Genomic DNA, 20,275 nt, shown 5'->3' with positions numbered 1-20,275 from the left:
AAGTTAAAAATAAAGTTATGGTTTTCTGAAAGTCATTCCTTCATGTCATTCTTTGGATAAGCCACTCATATATTATGTACTATATATATGTTTATATATATACCAATATTTATATTTATATGTAGTTCATATTTTATATTTAATATATCAATATTTTAATATATTTTACACATATTTATCTTTGTTTATATGTATATTATTCTTTTTTACGTTTTACATATACTGGACATATAAGTACATAGGGGTGTGTGTTTGGGGGCATGTGTATAACTTGTCCAAAAGGATACATATCATATGTTTTATAGCATGCTATAAAAAGTATGCTAGAGTATACTTTTCAACTCTCATATGAAAAGTATGAGTATGATTTCAACTCTAGTATAAAGTATGCTAGAGTTGAAATCATAGAGCAAAGTCTATTTTTAAACCAGTATTTTGATATTTGTCAAATATTAGACTCTTTGGACTTTTAAGCTTCATCTGCATGATGGTAGAATTGAAGTATGTTATTGTGTCAATTCTAAAACTCATAGCTTAGGAACATCTACTATGGTTTAAGACCTGCTCCAAGTACTTTATATGGATTAACTCATTAGTATAAATGATTTATATATCCTCACCTAATATTTTATAGGGATCACCATTATCATTTTCATTTTATAAATGAGGAAAATGAACTCAGAGAGTTTGTGTAGTTATAGCTTGTAGGAAGGCAAGACGGAATTGAATACAAGCAATGGTCTCCCCAGTCTAGGCCCTTAACCCTTATGTGGTATTGTGTATACATTATAAAAAATATCTGAGGTTTGGTTATTTGTTTAATTTTCCAGTATTCTCCCTCTGTTTATATCCACATTAAGACTGAAACATATATTGGACTTCCCTGGTGACGTAGTGGTTAAGAATCCGCCTGCCAATGCAGGGGGCACGGGTTCAATCGCTGGTCTGGGAAGATCCCACGTGCTGTGGAGCAGCTAAGCCTGTGGGCCACAACTACTGAGCCCACGTGCCACAACTACCGAAGACTGTGTGCCTAGAGCCTGCGCTCCACAAAAAGAGAAGCCACTGCAATGAGAAGCCCATGCACTGCAATGAAGAGCAGCCCCCGCTCACTGCAATGAAGAACAGCCCCTGCTCGCCACAACTAGAGAAAGCCCCAACGCAGAAAAGAAGACCCAACACAGACAAAAATAAATTAATTAATTAATTAAATTTATAAAAAAAGACTGAAACATATAAAAACTACTAACATTGCTTTATATTTCTAAACAGTCAGCATAATCTCAATCTTTTAACTGCAATTCACTGTCTCAAGAAATTGTTAATATAACCAAATAACTAGCTACTCATTTTAATATGGATGGATTAATGAGGCTTCTAAACCTACCTCTTTATTTGTTCATTGACTTGGCTCAGTAAGTGTCTTAGTAAACACTGAAATAATCATATTTGGATTATATTTCAGATAAAGGTTTTACAAACAATTTTTCAAAGTGTGTAATGTTCTTATCAAACATTTGAGATTTCAAAAAATTTTATGAGATTCCTCAAATGCCCCAGTAATGCAAGTGAGTGTGTCATTGTTTGTTGTTGCCAGAATACAAAGTGGTAGGTTATTAAAATATCTAAAAGCAGAGGTGGTTAATAAAAATGTACATGGTTTTGTCAAAATGTAATATTTTAATCAGAGATAATAATAGATAATAAGCAATTAAAATCATTTATATAATTTACCTACTAAATAGAAGCCAAATCTCTATATACTGTGAAACATCTTTAGTTTTGTTTTTATTTAATTCAGTTCAGGTGAAGATTAAATTTAATTTAGCAAACATATATTAGCATATTTTTGTGTTTTTACATCTCAAGTCCATCTTTGTGCCATTTTAATTAATTTTATTTTTGATTCAAGGCCAAAATTTAGCTATTCTGAGGCTTTATGAGAATTGTTAGCTTGTTTTTACTATATCCTTCACTATGAATAGCTCTTCTCAATTAGTAGGCTCTTATCTAAGATAATTCAGAAGCAATTTCTAAATCAATATTGGGACTACTCTAGAAAAAAACCTACTTTTTCATAGCAACTTGAGCTGTCATATTGCTCTTTTGACTACTTCTGCCACTTGGGACATGTGAAAATCCTTTGTGGATCTCCATTTATAACGGTGTATGTATGTGTGTACAAAATGTAGGCAAATATATGTGCGTATATATATACACATATACAACTTGCAGGTTTATATATCTTGTGTTAGTGTGTATGTGTATTTTTACACACACTATCATACTGGACTACTTTCAATTCACAGAGGAATAGACAGCAGGGAAATAAAGTATATTGAGGCTTGAGGGTATAGAATAGAACAGGGGGTTGAAAATCAGTGGGCAAACAAAACAAAACAAAGTAAATTCAAAAAAGAGACATAAATTAGAGAAAGGTGATGGTGTGTGTTAGGGGAAGGGGGATGGTAAATGCTAGAGGAAATAATTGCCACAAGCAAATTTATGATAAACTTTCAAGGAAGGCTTGCACGTGGTTATTAAATCTGCTTGGGAGATCTGAGCTCAAAACTTCCATGGGAGCTAGGGCAGCAGAGTGAGGATGATCTAGTAATACATCGGTAGAGAACTTGGATCTAATAAGATGTGATCAGATGATAACAAAAACAATGAAAAGTAAAAAAAAACAAACAAAAAGTCACCCTATTGTAATCAGAAAATATACATTAAAATTTGTAGATAGAAAAATATAGCTCATGAAATTTACACAGTAAGTCTCTTTGGTCTTTAAGGGTAATTGCTAAATGTGTTTTATATCATATCAACAATGTATAGGTATTAGAGATTTTAATAGTATTAGAATTCCCAATTCAAAAAAAAAATCAATTTTCAAAAATTGCAAAGGGAAATTCATGTGTTTAACTTCCTCAAAGAAGTGGTGCAGGCAGATAGATTTTCTCGTTTATCATCTTACACAAGGTATGATTTATCAGGAGTCATGCAAAGGATGAGGGGTGCCAGGAAGGGTGATATCTTAGAAAACCTGAGAGATGTGGACATTATATCATCTTTGAATTAAAATAATTGCTTTAATTTGTATCAGATTTTATAATTGACTTTATAAATTCTAAATTGTACCTTATTCCATTTAAATTTCTCCATCTGTTTTTTTCCTAATTGTTGAATTATGACTTTTTAAAATATTATCTTTATTGGAGTATAATTGTTTTACAATGTTGTGTTAGTTTCTGCTGTACAACAAAGTGAATCAGTTATGTGTATACATATACCCTCATATCCCCTCCCTCTTGAGCATCTTTCTCATCCTCCTTATCACACCCCTCCAGGTCGTCACAAAGCACCGAGCTGATCTCCCTGTGCTATGTAGCAGCTTCTCACTAGCCATCCATTTTACATTTTGTAGGGTATATATGTCAATGCTACTCTCTCATTTCACCCAGGCTTCCCCTTTCCTCGCTGGGTCCTCAAGTCCGTTCTCTATGTCTGCGTCTTTATTCCTGCCCTGTCCCTAGGTTCATCAGTACCATTTTTTAAAGATTCCATATATGTGCATTAGCATACAGTATTTGTTTTTCTCTTTCTGACTTACTTTCTAGGTCCATCCACCTCACTACAAATAACTCAATTTAGTTTCTTTCTATGGATGAGTAATATTCCATTGTAGGTATGTGCCACATCTTCTTTATCCATTCATCTGTGGATGGACATTTATGTTGCTTCCATGTCCTGGCTATTGTAAATAGTGCTGCAATGAACATTGTGGTATATATGTCTTTTTGAATTATGGTTTTCTCAGGGTATATGCCCAGTAGTGGGATTGCTGGGTCATATGGTAGTTCTATTTTTAGTTTTTTAAGGAACCTCCATACTGTTCTCCATAGTGGCTATTTACATTCCCGCCAACAGTGCAGGAGGGTTCCCTTTTCTCCACACCCTCTCCAGCATTTATTGTTTCTAGATATTTTGATGATGGCCATTCTGACTGGTGCAAAGTGGTACATCATTGTGGTTTTGATTTGCATTTCTCTAATAATTAGTGATGTTGAGCACCTTTCATGTGTTTGTTAGCAATCTCTCTGTCTTCTTTGGAGAAATGTCTATTTAGGTCTTCTGCCCATCTTTGGATTGGGTGTTTGGTGTTTTTTTTTTTTTTTTTGATATTGAGCTGCATGAGCTGTTTGCATATTTTGGAGAATAATCCTTTGTCAGTTGCTTCATTTGTAAAATATTTATTCCCATTCTGAGGGCTGTCATATTGTCTTCTTTATGGTTTCCTTGGCTGTGCAAAAGTTTTTAAGTTTCATTAGGTACTATTTGCTTATTTTTCTTTTTATTTCCATTTTTCTAGGAGGTGGGTCAAAAAGGATCTTGCTGTGATTTATGTCATACTGTGTTCTGCCTATGTCTTCCTCTAAGAGTTTTATAGTGTCTGGCCTTACATTTAGGCCTTTAATCCATTTTGAGTTTATTTTTGTGTGTGCTGTTAGGGAGTGTTCTAATTTTATTCTTTTACATGTAGCTGTCCAGTTTTCCCAGCACCACTTATTGAAGAGGCTGTCTTTTCTCCATTGCATATTTCTGTCTGCTTTGTGAAAGATAAGGTGATCATATGTGCATGGGTTAATCTCGGGGCTTTCTATCCTGCTCCATTGATCTATATTTCTGTTTTTGTCCCAGTACCATATTGTCTTGATTACTGTAGCTTCATAGTATAGTCTGAAGTCAGGGGGCCTGATTACTCCAGCTCTGTTTTTCTTTCTCAAGATTGCTTTGGATATTCAGAATCTTTTGTGTTTCCATAGAAATTGTAAAATTTCTTCTTCTAGTTCTGTGAAAAATGCCACTGGTAATTTGATAGGGATTGCATTGAATCTGTAGATTGCTTTGGGTAGTATAGTAATTTTCACAATGTTGATTCCTCCAATCCAAGAACATGGTATATCTCTCCATCTGTTGGTATCATCTTTAGTTTCTTTCATCTATGTCTTATAGTTTTCTGCATACAGGTCTTTTGCCTCCTTAGGTAGGTTTATTCCTAGGTAATTTATCCTTTTTGTTGCAGTGGTAAATGGGAGTGTTTCCTTAATTTCTCTTTCAGATTTTTCATCATTAGTGTAGAGGAATGCAAGAGATTTCTGTGCATTAATTTTGTATCCTGCTACTTTACCAAATTCATTGATTAGCTATAGTAGTTTTCTGGTTGCATCTTTAGGATTTTCTATGTCATCTGCAAACAGTGAAGGTTTTACTTCTTCTTTTCCAATTTGGGTTCCTTTTATTTCTCTTTCTTCTCTGATTGCCATGGCTAAAACTTCCAAAACTCTGTTGAATAATAGTCGTGACAGTGGGCACCCTTGTCTTGTTCCTGATCTTAGAGAAAATGATTTCAGTTTTTCTCCATTGAGAATGATATTGGTAGTGGGTTTCTCATACATGGCCTTCTTTATGTTGAGGAAGGTTCCCTCTATGCCTACTTTCTGGAGAGTTTTTATCGTAAATGGGTTTTGAATTTTGTCAAAAGCTTTATCTGTGTCTATTGAGATGATCATATGGTTTTTATCCTTCAGTTTGTTAATATGGTGTATCACGTTGATTTGCATATATTGAAGAATCCTTGCATTCCTGGGAAAAACCACACTTGATCATGTTGTATGATCCTTTTTAATGTGTTGTTGGATTCTGTTTGCTAGTATTTTGTTGAGATTTTTCACGTATGTTCATCAGTGATATTTGCCTGTAGTTTTCTTTTTTTCTGACATCTTTGGTTGTTGTATCAGGGTGGTGGTGGCTTTGTAGAATGAGTTTAGGAGTGTTCCTCCCTCTGCTATATTTTGGAAGAGTTTGAGAAGGATTGGTGTTAGCTCTTCTCTAAATGTTTGATAGAATTCACCTGTGAAGCCATCTGGCCCTGGGCTTTTGTTTGTTGGAAACTTTGTTTTTTTTAATAATTTTTTTTTTTTAATTTTTGGCTGTGTTGGGTCTTTGGTAATGGGCACAGGCTTTCTCTAGTTGCAGTGAGTGGGGTCTTCTCCTCGTTGTGGTGGGTGGGCTTCTCATTGAGGTGACCTCTCCCACTGTGGAGCATGGTCTCCAGGCTCATGGACTTCGGTAGTTGTGGCACGCAGGCCCAGCAGCTGTGACTCGCAGGCTCCAGAGCTCAGGCTCAGTTGTTGTAGCACACAGGTCCAGCTGTTCCATGACATGTGGGATCCTCACAAACCAGGGCTCGAACCCGAGTCCCCTGCTTTGGCAGGCATACACTCAACCTCTGAGCCACCAGGGAAGCCCTGTTTGTTGGAAGATTTTTAATCACCGTTTCAATTTCAGTGCTTGTGATTGGTCTGTTCATTTTTCCTATTTCTTCCTGATTCAGTCTTGGAAAGTTGTACTTTACTAAGAATTTATCCATTTCTTCCAGGTTGCCCATTTTATTGGCATATAGTTGCTTGTAGTAGTCTCTCATGATCTTTTGTATTTCTGTGGTGTCAGTTGTTACTTCTCCTTTTCATTTCTAATTTTGTTGATTTGAGTCTTCTTTTCCTGATGAGTCTGGCTAATGGTTTGTCAATTTTGTTTATCTTCTCAAAGAACCAGCATTTAGTTTTATTGATCTTTGCTATTGTTTCCTTCATTTCTTTTTCATTTATTTTTGATCTGGTCTTTATGATTTCTTTCCTTCTGCTAACGCTGTTTTTTTATTTGTCTGTTTGGTTTTTCTTTCTCTAATTGCTTTAGGGTAATGTTAGGTTTTTTACTTGAGATGTTTCTTGTTTCTTGAGGTAGGAATTTATTGCTATAAACTTTCCTCTTAGAACTGCTTTTGCTGTGTCCCACAGGTTTTCGGTTGTCATGTTTTCATTGTCATTTGTGTCTATGTATTTTTTTATTTTGTCTTTGGTTTCTTCAGTGATCCCTTGGTTGTTTAGTAGTGTACTGTTTAGCCTCCAAATTCATAAAATCAAGACTAATGGTTGCTGACCCTGTTCTTCTAATTTCTTGTTTATGTTCGTTTTTACAAATTTCTTGACATGCTTAGGAGTCATGATTTACTTTGAATCTGGTGCAAGATGAATTTAAATTATGTTTACTATTTGAAAAATCAGAAAATGAGCTCCCACTTACAGATCCATATCACTTAATAGTTAAATTGAGATAATCTTGATTATAATTGTTGATACAAATTATTCTTTGGGGGATCCAACTTTCCAGAAAGTACAAGACTTATGAAAAACAAACACATATTCATTGCTAAAGTTTTCAATAAATTTAGAAGCTCTTATCTGAGTGATTAACCCTAGAAATTATTTTTTCCAAATTTAGGCAAATTATTTGAAAAAAAATTCCTACATTTTATTTAATGAGTAAAAGTGACACCACTAACAATTAATCTAGCTGAAAGTTAACTAATTTACAACTTCCTTTACTAGCATGTACATGTTTATCATTCTGATTTTTGTGAATGTTTTTATTTTGGAGTTCTTCCAATTCTTTAAGCATGATTTAGTGCTAACTGATTTTTCTCAGACAATTAGGAGGATGTGAGATATGCTCTATCAATATTTCCTCTGTGTGTGTGTTTGTGTGTACTCCAGTATTTGAAGTGGAAAGAAAATATAAAGCAATATTTTCTAATTGCTTGAAGATACCTGAAGTCACTTGACTATAGACAACCACTTTAAACAGACTAAGACTGTAACAAGGAAGAACAATTCTGACTCCATACTGGATTTGTTTCTTTTACGTTAACCTTTGTATTCTGTTGCTTTTTCTACAAATTCATCACTAAAGGGATGTTGCCTATAGCTTAAGGTATATGTAATGGCTTGTATCTGGGAACCTTTCCTCCCATGCTTGAGTGTTAAGCTTTGTTTAGCTCACAGGAAACAACTGACCAGGCCCACCTGTGAGTGGCTACAGGAAAGAAGAAATTAACACATCCCCTCCAGAGTCTGGCTGGAATATTTGCAACAATTTATTGCCTTTTTTTTACTGTGTCTCCACACCTCCCCCTCTTTATAAAATAAACTAGCATCCAAACCCAGGAAATATAGTTCTTTGGGACACTAGTCCACTATCTTCTCAGTCTGCTGGCTTTCTGAATAAAGTCACTATTCCTTTCCCCAACAACTCGTCTCTCAGTTTATTGGCCTGTTCTGTGGTGAACAGTAGAATCTTGGACTCAGTAACAATTCTATATGGTCCTGAGATCCAACTCAGGCAATGCATCCTATTATTGAGAGAATATGAAGATATTTCACTCTTCCTGGATTTATGGTGTTGTCATCCAGTCTTTTAATAACTCTGTGAATGTGACTTATTTCTGACAATCTTTTCTGTTATGCTATTATCACTCGATTCATTCACATATTTCTGACTTTATGTAAGAATAAAGGAAATGTTAGCATAGTTTATGTGGTATTCATAATATTCCCACCTAAATTCAACACTGGTAATAAATTGTCTAAATGTTTTCTAAGCAGGTGATCTGGAGAAAATACATTAAAGTACATACTCTGTATGGAACAACCAGATCAACTAACCAGTGTGAACATTTCCAGAGAAAAAGGGGAAAATATCCTGAGAATCAGGCACATGTGGCTTTATTCAAACAAAAGTACTCATGTTTAGGTGATAAGTTACTGAACTTCTATGTGAGCCTCAATTTTTTCAGGTGGAATGTGAATATTATACATTAATAGTCCTAGGGTTTTATGAATTTATAAGATGCATGAATATAAGATAATCATACTGTAAATATTGGTTTTCACCCTTCACTAAGTTCCCAGTAGTGTTGATTTCCTAATTCTACAGTTGTGTCACAACATGATGACATAAAAATGATTTATTATTTCATAATAATAATATATTATATTATAATGATATAACAATAAACAATTTTAACACATTTTTAAAAGATTTTTTAACCATGAGTATCTATAATTGTAATGGTAGACTAACACTTTTCATTTTATTGATGAGCATATTCATTACCTTTATAAAGATGAAAATATGTTTACATTTTTTAGCAGTTAACTCATACATTAATTAGGAATTAGTATGTGTCTATTCTCTGGCAGCTGGAGTTACATTAAAAATTAGAGTGTAACTGTTCTTTACATGTTTTTTCCTGGAAAATTTGCTTTTATCTAAAACAACAGAAGAAAAACATTATCTCAATTGTTATTTAGTCAGTGTCACATTTGTTTATTTCAGTGTCAGTTTATGACTGTTTGCAATATTTTCTTTGCTTACTTATCCCTGATATCAAAGTAAGTAGAATATGCATTATTTCCTCTGACAGAATCATAGTTTCCTCAAGAATTAGAGGAAGAAAATAGCTATTTAGGGAGCAGCAACTATAGAAATATTCCCTTTATCTCTGAAATACAAGGTTCACGTAAGTTAATGTATATCCAACTTCTCAATGCTTATGAAGTCTCTTGATTCTTACTGTAATTCAGAATGTTGCTAAGTACTAATTGGAAGGGTTTTGAGTCACTCCATAAGATATTTTACAATTGGTCAAGTTTCAAATCTTGTTCCTCTGAATGATTATTCCATTGAGGCTTGTCACTAAATTAAAACCCTCTACTACTTTTTAATTATTTTGTCCTTCAGAATCATTACTGAGACCCCCAAGTCTAAGGCTAAAAATCATATAGATTTTTGTTGTCATTGTTATTGTTGTTGCTTATAGATATTACTCTGTAACTACCATATACCTTTTTTAAGCTTTATGCTTAAATTAAGCTTTTTAAAATAGATTTCCCAAGCCCCAACAATAATTTTTAATATTGGTGTAAGAAGATGTTATAATTGGAATTGGCATTTATGGGTATCATATTTTTTAATGTAATAATTAAATTTAATGTATTTAATGTAATACATCTTCCAGATGTCTGATACTACCCAAATTAATTAATGTTGATACATATTAAGACAAATTTCAGATTGAGCTTAATCTAGTTATGAATAAAATAAAGTCTTATTTTTTAAGAAATACATTTTGTAATGCTATAGCTACTATAGATAGTGATTCCTCTGATGCATCTGGGCAAAGTAAATTGAAAACCGTCTGGAAATAATTCACCATTCTAGGTGCCATTAAGAACATTCATGATTAATGGGAAGAGGACAAATTGTTAACATTAACAGGAGTTAGTTGATTCCAACCCTCACAGATGATTTTGAGAGGTTCAAAACTTCAGCAGAGGAAGCAACTGCAGGTGTACTGGAAATAGCAAGAGAAGAATTAGAAGTGGAGCCTGAAGATATGGCTGAATTGCTGTAAGCTGATGATAAAACTTGAACAGATGAGCAAAGAAAGAAGATTTTTGAGATGGAATCTACTCCTGGTGAAGATGCCATGAGGATTGTTGAAGTGACAGCAAAGGATTTAGAATATTACACCATTTTGTTGGTAAAGCAGAGACAGGGTTTGAGAGGACTGACTCCAGTTTTGAAAGAGGTTCTACTGTGGGTAAAATGCTGTCAAATAGCATTGCATGCTGCAGAGAAATTTTTCATGAAAGGAAGAGTCAATCAATGTGGCAAACTTCACTGTAGTCTTATTTTAAGAAATTACCACAGCCATCCCAAACTTTAGGAACCACTATCCTGATCAGTCAGCAGCCATCAACATAGAGGCAAGACCCTCACCAGCCAAAATGTTATGACTCACTGAAAGCTCAGATGATCGTTAGCATTTTTTAACAATAAAGTATTTTTAAATTAGGGTTTGTACATTGTTTTTTTAGGCATAATGCTATTGCACATTTAATAGACTACAGTATAGTGTAAAGATAACTTTTATATGCATTGGGAAACCAAAAATTTGTTTGACTTGCTCTATTATGATATTTACTTAACTGAGGTGGTCTAGAACCAAACCCGTGATATCGCCAAGATACTCCTGCATTTAACTCTGTTATTTTAGGACAAAAGCATCAAGTGTGGAGGCCAGAATACTCCTCCATAATCAGAGGGGGACTTGGGTAAGCTCATGGGTTGTAGTTTCTCGCCTGTCAGATAAGAAAGATTAGGTCAAATTATCCCTTCACTTACAAAGAAGGGTCCATGTTGGATTGCCTCTCCCAATATGATGTAACAATTTCAAGCACACCAAATTCTGACTGAAACACTTTTCTAGTTGGAACTTTTGTGAACTTGACCCTTGATCAGCATTTATGCATATTCAGCCCAACTGTACGATGAAGTGAATCATTCCTCACAGTTACAATATTAAGGAACACAATCCTGAGCTCCTTTCACAAACAGAGTTTTTCAAACTTGGGGAAACTTTTTTAAAAGATATACTACTAGAGAGGGGAAAGGATACAACTATGTCACATAAGATATAATTAATAAATATCTTCAAACAACCAATTCCTTAGACATTGATATTTCATTCTACTATGGCACATTATATCCATGGCACATCAATCAACAAAAATAATTTAATATGCATGTGTCCACATGAATAGGCAATATATGCATATTCATGTGGACACATGCATATTATACGTATATGTATCTATATACACACATGTTTACACATATATAAGTACATATGTATACTATATATACACAGTTTTCTAAGTACATGCTGGTTAATTTGGTGCCAGTGATATATTTACATTTCTATTTGCTTGTCTGTTATTCTGAATTTAATTCTGTTTCTGCTGAATATCTGGGGACATCATCCATGTATGATATTTAAGTTTCTAGGATTGTTTTCTATTTGCCTGGCACTGAAAGTATGATCAAGAAATGTGAACTCCTCGCTGTAGCTATGTTTTTCAGGGGTATCTCTAAGTAGGTCTAGTACACTGACTCCAACACTATGAAGCTCATATTGGATTTCAATGTGTGGCTTTGAAATCCCAGGCATGGTGCAATTTTCTGAATTATTCACACATAATCACTCCATAGGGTTACATTTAAGCATGATGGGAAAGCGCCTTAAAGCAGGCAGCCATGAAGAGTCTTGTCCTGTAGTCGATATTCAGAATACATTAAGATTGATAACATAATGTTCATGATCTAAATGTGTTAAATTACCTATTCAGAGATTACGGTAGAGATAATGATTTCAGATGTCTCAGATAAGCATTTAATCATCATTTTCTCCACTTATTGTTATTAGATGGATATACATTCAAAAAGCAGAAGAAAAAGAAGACTAATTCACTAAGTGGCATTGATTCTACATAATGCATAGTTAGAAATGCCCATCAAAAGTATGGCTATCAGAAATAATACAGTAAGTAAATAAATTATGTCTCTTAAACTAATAATGGAATAATACTATTACTACTGCTGCTAATAATCATGGTTTTAAAATGAAAGTACATACTATTTTCAGAATCTAAAAGAGTTAAAGAAGATATAAGCAAAATTACATCTTGAATAATCTAAAATTTATAATTAAAAAGGTGACTATTACAAATGATTTGGCAAAATATAGTTTCATAAGTTTAAGAAATGTAAAGCAACTTTTTAGATTTCTAAGAATAGTACACAAAGGAACAAATATAGTCCATTATAAGTAAAACTAGGTGAATATTACAGGTGAATATTATAGGTGAATACTAGGTGAATTGTATAATTTTATAACACTTGTTTTTAGTTTGTTCTCATTTGCAAACCCTGTCTTCTCAATCCACAAGGTACCCAGTATATATTATGCAAGCATATGGCTGGATACAACTGCTTTTGATGATTGAGGCACATAAAAAAGACTTGATGCTAGAATGAGCTTGGAATAAATAGCACTTTTAAAACAACTAGGACATAATTCATTGACCAAGAGACAACTGGTAGACGATTAAGCTTACAGGGCCAGATCATAGGAGAATCCATAAACCATGGTAAATTCCAGTTGCCATGGTTGCCAATTAGAAGGTTTTAAGCGGCATGATGACACAATATTCAGTACAAGAAAAATGTCACCTCGGAACTCTCTGGTGATGAACTATTAGGAAGCAAAATTGGAGGTTGATAATTGGAAAGACTCGAGATATATTGTGAGCGTAGGAAAAAAACTTGATGGATTGATTTCAGAGTGTGATGAGGAAGTGGAAAGTAGAAATGAAACTGGGTAGAAAGAGACTGTAGGCAAGTGTAAACAGAGAAGAAATTTCAGTTTAAAATACCAGTGAGACGTCCAACAAGAAATTTCATAGCGGTGGAATGTACAAGTCTGGAGTTTAGAGTACATGTCCCAAGTCAGGAAATACATTTAAGGGTTATCAGCATGGAAATGACACTAAGCAAAAAAAGAAGATGGAAATCAGAACTCTGTCTACGAATGAATATTCATATTGTACTAAGAAAGCTAACATTATCTCTCTATTTTGACAAATGTACTCCAATTTCTTTATGTTAATCTCATGTTGCATTTAATGAGAACTGAGAAGGTAAGGAAAAAAAGCAGTTTTATTTAGGCAAATGTTTTGGTACATTTTTTACTTTACCATTTAATTAACACACTTAATCATAGCTAAAATATTTATATGAATCAATTTAATAAAACAAAATTGTTCCTTATTGATTTTAGCAAATATTATTTACTACATGTAAGAAAGTTGCTTCAGGGAAAGTAAAAACTGTTATGAAAAGTATAATTTACAACTAAGTTTAGGTAATTACTCAGTATCATTTCTACTGATTTTATTATATAAGCCTTGGATCATGTTTTCAACAAATAGTCAAGAAATGAAACCAGGATTCAAAATAAATAAATAAACACATATTTATAGATCTTTTTTTCTCTGTCTTTAAAGTTAAGAGCTGCTTTTCTCATAGGCTATTTTCTTCCACAGAAAATACTATATTGGAGAAAATTTCTTTCATACTTCATGAGTGCAGAATTTATTAAATTTCTGGTTGGCTTTAGGCAGAAAGGTATGTTTGAGGTTAATGTGGGAAAATAATAAAATAAAATAAATGGAGGTGATTTAATCTGAAGGAAAAAATGCTTCCCAGAATTTCCAACATGAAACCACTTTTAAAGGAAAAAACACCTATGATACCTATAAGGTAGTTGTTTTCCTTCATGCCTTACAGCCTCAGTTCTCTGAAAGAAAGTTGTACTTAAAAAAATCTAGTGTCCCACATTTATAAGATGTTCAAAAATACTTGTTTATTTGACAGTGTTTGCCACTTGGTAATAAATTGTTATACTAATTTAAATGGCTAGACAAGTATATATCTTTGAAAGTATTTCTTAATTTGAAATTTTCATTTGACATGACTTCCCAGTGATTTTACTATAAAGAGGATTTTATAATAGTCTTAAACGTGAGAGAAATCACACATGCAAAGGTGACAAAAATTATCTTCGATAACTGATGGGAAAATTTGCTAAGAGTAAAGATATTCTACTTATTAATACAAGTATAAATTCAAATTGGTAAACGTTAATAAAAAATACTAGGACTTCAAGTAACTGAGATAACATATGTAAGGTGTGTAAAAGAGTACCTACTACCCAGAATAGCCAATAAAAATAACCTTTAGAACTCAATAATAAGAAAACACACAAATCAATTAAAATATGGGCAAAAGATATGAACAGACACCTCATCAAGGAAGATATACAAATGGCAAATTAACACATGAAAACCTGCTCAACATCGTATGTAATTAGAGGATTCAAAATCAAAACAACGAGATACCACTACACATCTTTTAGAATGGCCAAAATCTCAAACACTGAGAACACCAAATAGTGACAAGGATATGGAACCATAGGAACTCTCATTCATTCCTGATGGGAATGAAAAATGATACAGACACTTTGGAAAACAGTCTGGCAGTTTTTTACAAAGTTAACATACTCTTACCATACAATCCAACAAATAAGCTCCTTGTTATTTACCCAAAAGAGTAGAAAACTCACATCTACACAAAAACCTGCACATTATGAATGTTTATAGCAGCTTTACTCATAACTGTCAAAACTTGGAAGCAACCAAGATGTCCTTCAATGGGTGAATGGATAAACAAACTGTGGTGCTTTTATACATTGGTATATTATTCAGCACTAAAAAGAAATGAGCTATCAAGTCATGAAAGTACATGGAGGAAACTTAAATGCCCATTGCTAAGTGAAACAAGGCAATTTGAAAATGCTGTGTACTGTGTGATTCCCATTATATTACATTCCGAAAAAAGCAAAACTATGGAGATAGTAAAAAGATAAATGGTGGCCAGAGGATCAAGAGGAGAGAAGGATGGATAGGTAGGTGGAGCACAGAGGATTTTTTAGGGCAGTGAAATTATTCTGTATGATACTGTAATGGTGGATATATGTCACTATACATTTTTCAAAAACCATAAAATTTTCACCATGAAAAGTAAACCTTGGGCTTCCCTGGTGGTGCAGTGGTTGAGAGTCTGCCTGCCGATGCTGGGGACATGGGTTCATGCCCCGTTCCAGGAAGATCCCACATGCCACAGAGTGGCTAGGCCCATGAGCAATGGCCACTGCACCTATGCGTCCAGAGCCTGTGCTCCACAATGGAAGAGACCACAACAGTGAGAGGCCCACATACCGCAAAAAAAAAAAAAAAAAAAAAAAGTAAACCTTGTGCAAACTATGAACTTATTTAATGATATTGATTCAATATTGGTTCTTTGTAATAAATGTACTACACAAATGCAAGATGTTAATAACAGGAGAGACTAGGGAAAGAGGAGAGGAGCTTAAGGGAATTCTCTGTACTTTCTTCTCAATTTTCCTCTGAACCTAAAACTGCACTAAAAAAATAAGTATCAATTTAAAAAACCAAACAAACCCAACAAAAAAGAAAAACAAGAAATGAGAAATTGTCTCTATGTCTTATAACTGCACATCTCTGGGATGTTTACATAACATATTGAAGTAGTTCCAATCTCCTAAATATTAGAGGAGATAATGTTAAATATATACCTGGAATCTAACAATGATCAATAAAAAAAATTGTTGGTTTTGTTGATGATTGTACTCCTGTGAGGGTTGTTATCTGAAAATCCACCATCAGCATTCAAATTCTATGAGATCATAATTTAAATAACTTGAGAAAAATTAGAAAGATTAAAATATTAATTGGACATTTCTAAACTAGTCATGGAAGAAAATGGCTGGGGTTAATAAGGCAAAAATAAATTTAAAAATGGAATAAATTTTAGAGTAAGCAAATAGACATCACTGAGTAAACAAATAATGAAGTATAAATTGCTGACAAAAGGCATCCTCCTGCTTCTCTCTAATTTCTTTCATCACATTCCAGAAAAATTGTAATCAAATTGTAAACAATAGTAAAGTATATTTAAAAACTAATCAAAAATATTGATGCAGAAGTGGGGGGGAAATACGTGAAAATAATGTAATATTTACAAGAGAATTTGTGTCTACAAATCAGAAGTACAGAAGACTCTTCCACGTGTACTTTCAGAACAATAGTCAATGAAAGAAACCACAGCAAAGAGAGGACGTGCCAAAAGAATGAGGACAAATATTATTGCAATTTTCCAAAATGGGAAATAAGGGGATTCTAAAACTACATATCAGTTAGCCAAAATGCTTGACATGTGTCTTGGCAAAATTCTGAAACAGATTATGTAGCAGATGGTTTGTGAACATTTCACAATTATATTGTTGATCACTAGGCTCCAACATGAATTCACATGGTGCAAATCATACTAAAGTAATTGTCTTTCCATTTTCATTGTTGCATAAATTAGGTCAGTGGACTAGCGGGATACAGATTCATAACAACTTGAATTCAGCGAAGAATTTTGCAAAGATTGTTATCAAAATGTTTTGTGTGATTTTCTAAAATGTTTCTGGCATGAAAGTGTTATTACATGGAATTTTTTGTTGTTGAATAACTAATTCTTGTTATAAATTTGTGGATACAGTTCTGAATAAGTATCATATATCAGAAACACCTGTGGAGCATTTTCTAAAAACATGTGCTTAGATCCAAAGCCTACCGCAGATATCCTAATTCAGTAAGCATGGTTATATTTAGGTTATTTTAAACAATAATTTACAAAATAATATAATGCAAGTGATTTTTCAATTTTATCTGAGAAAATTAATACTATTTATAATTATTCTTTTAGTTTTGGGGTTGCACTATTTATTTTTCATAAATGACTTTATTGTATCCTACTATAGCTACTATAGCTATTCCATTTATAATTCAAGTCATGATAATGGTATTATTTTCAGTTTTTACTTTAAACTTTATTTCTTAGCATTGTCTACTTTCAAAACGTTATGCAGATCAACACTTTAAAAGATATTACCGGGGATTCCCTGGTGGCACAGTGGTTGAGAGTCCACCTGCCGATGCAGGGGACATGGGTTCGTACCCCGGTCTGGGAAGATCCCACATGCCGCGGAGCGGCTGGGCCCGTGAGCCATGGCCGCTGAGCCTGCGCGTCTGGAGCCTGTGCTCCGCAAAGTGAGAGGCCACAACAGTGAGAGGCTCACGTAACACACACACACACACACACACACACAAAAAAAAAAGATATTACCATATTATGAGTCCTCTCAAAACCCTTCAAGGACTTTACCTCTCATATGGAATAAAAAACCTTATCCACAAACTTCTGTATAACTGAGCACCCTCTAACCTCTGAGATCTCACCTTCTAATGACTTTCTTTCTCATTCACTCTACTTCAGACAGAGTGCTCTTTTTTACTATGCTTCAAACAGGGCTGTCACCATATTGGTACCCTGGTATTTGCATTCCCTCTACCTTAGATATCCACATGGATTGTTCCATCCCTTATGTATTTTAGTTATTGTCTGTCTCCCACACAAGGATTTTTGTCTGTTTTATTCAATGTTGTATCCACAGATATTTCTTGGTATCTAGCATATATATATTAAGTGGAACATATATTAATGAGTGAATAAATAAATAAATAAGTTATCTTTGCTCCTATGCGTCTTAAAAATAGAATAACTGTTTTTATCCTGAAATTAATCAAGATATTGATTTTATAAATTATTGATTATAGGACTATATGAGACACCACCATTCTATTTAACATTGCCATATTCGTAAAAACATATTTAATAGGAGAGTTAACATTAAAAATACAAATACTTCCAAAGACTATATATCTTAGTCATTTGACTGCTTTATTTAAAATGCTGCCATTTTCCTTTCTAATTTACCTGTCTTTGCTATATTTGAGAGCATACTGACACAAATTTAATTAATACTTTCTGAAAAAATTGTAAAATCATTTATTATGTCTGTTTCATGTCATAATGTTGTCAGTTATACTCAACATACACAAATACAACTCAACAAGAAAAAGAAATATAACCCAATTTAAAATTTAGCAAATGACATTAGACATTTATTCAAGGAAGATATATGAATGGCCAGTAAGCACATGAAATGATGCTCAAAATCATTAATCATTAGGAAAAAACAAATCAAAACAACAATGAGATACCACTTCACATGAACTAGGAGGAATAAAAAAGAAAAATACAATGAATATTGGCATGAAATAGAGAAAATGGAACCCTTATTCTTTGCTGATGTGATTGTAAGATGGTATAGTAGCTTTGGAAAACATTTTAGCCATTCGTCAAAATGTTAAACATAAGACCAAGCAATTCCATTTCTAGATGTATACCTCAAATTGATAGAAACAGGGGGCTTCCCTGGTGGTGCAGTGGTTGAGAACCTGCCTGCCAATGCAGGGAACACGGGTTCGAGCCCTGGTCTGGGAAGATCTCACATGTCGCAGAGCAACTGGGCCCGTGAGCCACAACTACTGAGCCTGCGCGTCTGGAGCCTATGCTCCGCAACAAGAGAGGCCAAGACAGTGAAATGCCCGTGCACCGCGATGAAGAGTGGCCCCCGCTCGCCGCAGCTAGAGAAAGCCCTCGCACAGAAACGACAACCCAACACAGCCAAAAATAAATAAATAAATTTATTTAAAAAAAAAATTGATAGAAACATACTTTTACTTAATAATTTGAACATAAATATTTATAGCAGCATTATTAATGCTAATAAAAATGAAAACAATCCAAATATATATTAACTAATTAATAAAAAATAAGATATATACATATGATGATAATAGCAAGGACATGGAAGCAACATAAATGTCCACTGACAGATGAATGGATAAAGGTGTAGTACATATACACAATGGAATATTACTTAGCCATTAAAAGGAATGAAATTGGGTCATTTGTAGAGACAAGGATGGATCTAGAGACTGTCATACAGAGTAAAGTAAGTCAGAAATAGAAAAACAAATATCATTTATTAATGTATACATGTAGGATCTAGAACAATGGTATGGATGCAAAGCATTCTATTTGCAAAGCAGAAACAGAGACACAGATGAAGAGAATAAAAGTATAGACACCAAGGCAGAAAAGAGGGCGTGGAATGAATGGGAGACTGGGATTGACATATACACACCACTATGTATAAAATAGATAATTAACCAGAACCAGCTGTATAGCACAGGAACTCAAGTCTGTGCTCTATGGTGACCTAAATGGGAAAGAAATCCAAAAAAGAGCATATATATATATATATATATATATATATATATATATATATCTATATATATCTATATATATCTATATATATCTATATATATATATATACATACATACATACATATACAAATAGCGAATTCACTTTGCTGTGCAGCAGAAACTAACACAACATTGTAAAGCAACATAACCCAATTAAAAAAAAAAAATCCACCAGAAGGCAGAAAGCAGAAGCAAGAAGAATTACAATTCTGCAGCCTGTGGAACAAAAAGCACATTCACAGAAAGATAGACAACATGAAAAGGCAGAGGGCTATGTATCAGATAAAGGAACAAAATAAAACCCCAGAAAAAGAATTAAATGAAGTGGAGATAGGAAACCTTCCAGAAAAAGAATTCCAAATAATGATAGTGAAGGTGATCCAGGACCTCGAAAAAGAACAGAGGCAAAGATAGAGAAGATATAAGAAATGTTTAACAGAGACCTAGAAGAATTAAAGAACAAACAGAGATGAACAATACAATAACTGAAATGAAAAACACACTAGAAGGAATCAGTAGCAGAATAACTGAGGCAGAATGATGGAATTCACTGCTGCAGAACAGAATAAAGAAAAAAGAATGAAAAGAAATGAAGACAGCCTAATAGACCTCTGGGACAACATTAAATGCAACAACATTCACATTAGAGAGGTCACAGAAGGAGAAGAGAGAG

The sequence above is a fragment of the Grampus griseus genome (genome assembly GCF_964374135.1).
Source record: "Grampus griseus genome assembly, chromosome: 5".
NCBI classification, from domain to species: Eukaryota; Metazoa; Chordata; class Mammalia; order Artiodactyla; family Delphinidae; genus Grampus; species Grampus griseus.
The sequence above is the reverse complement of the archived record's forward strand: the minus strand, read 5'-3'. Positions refer to the sequence as shown.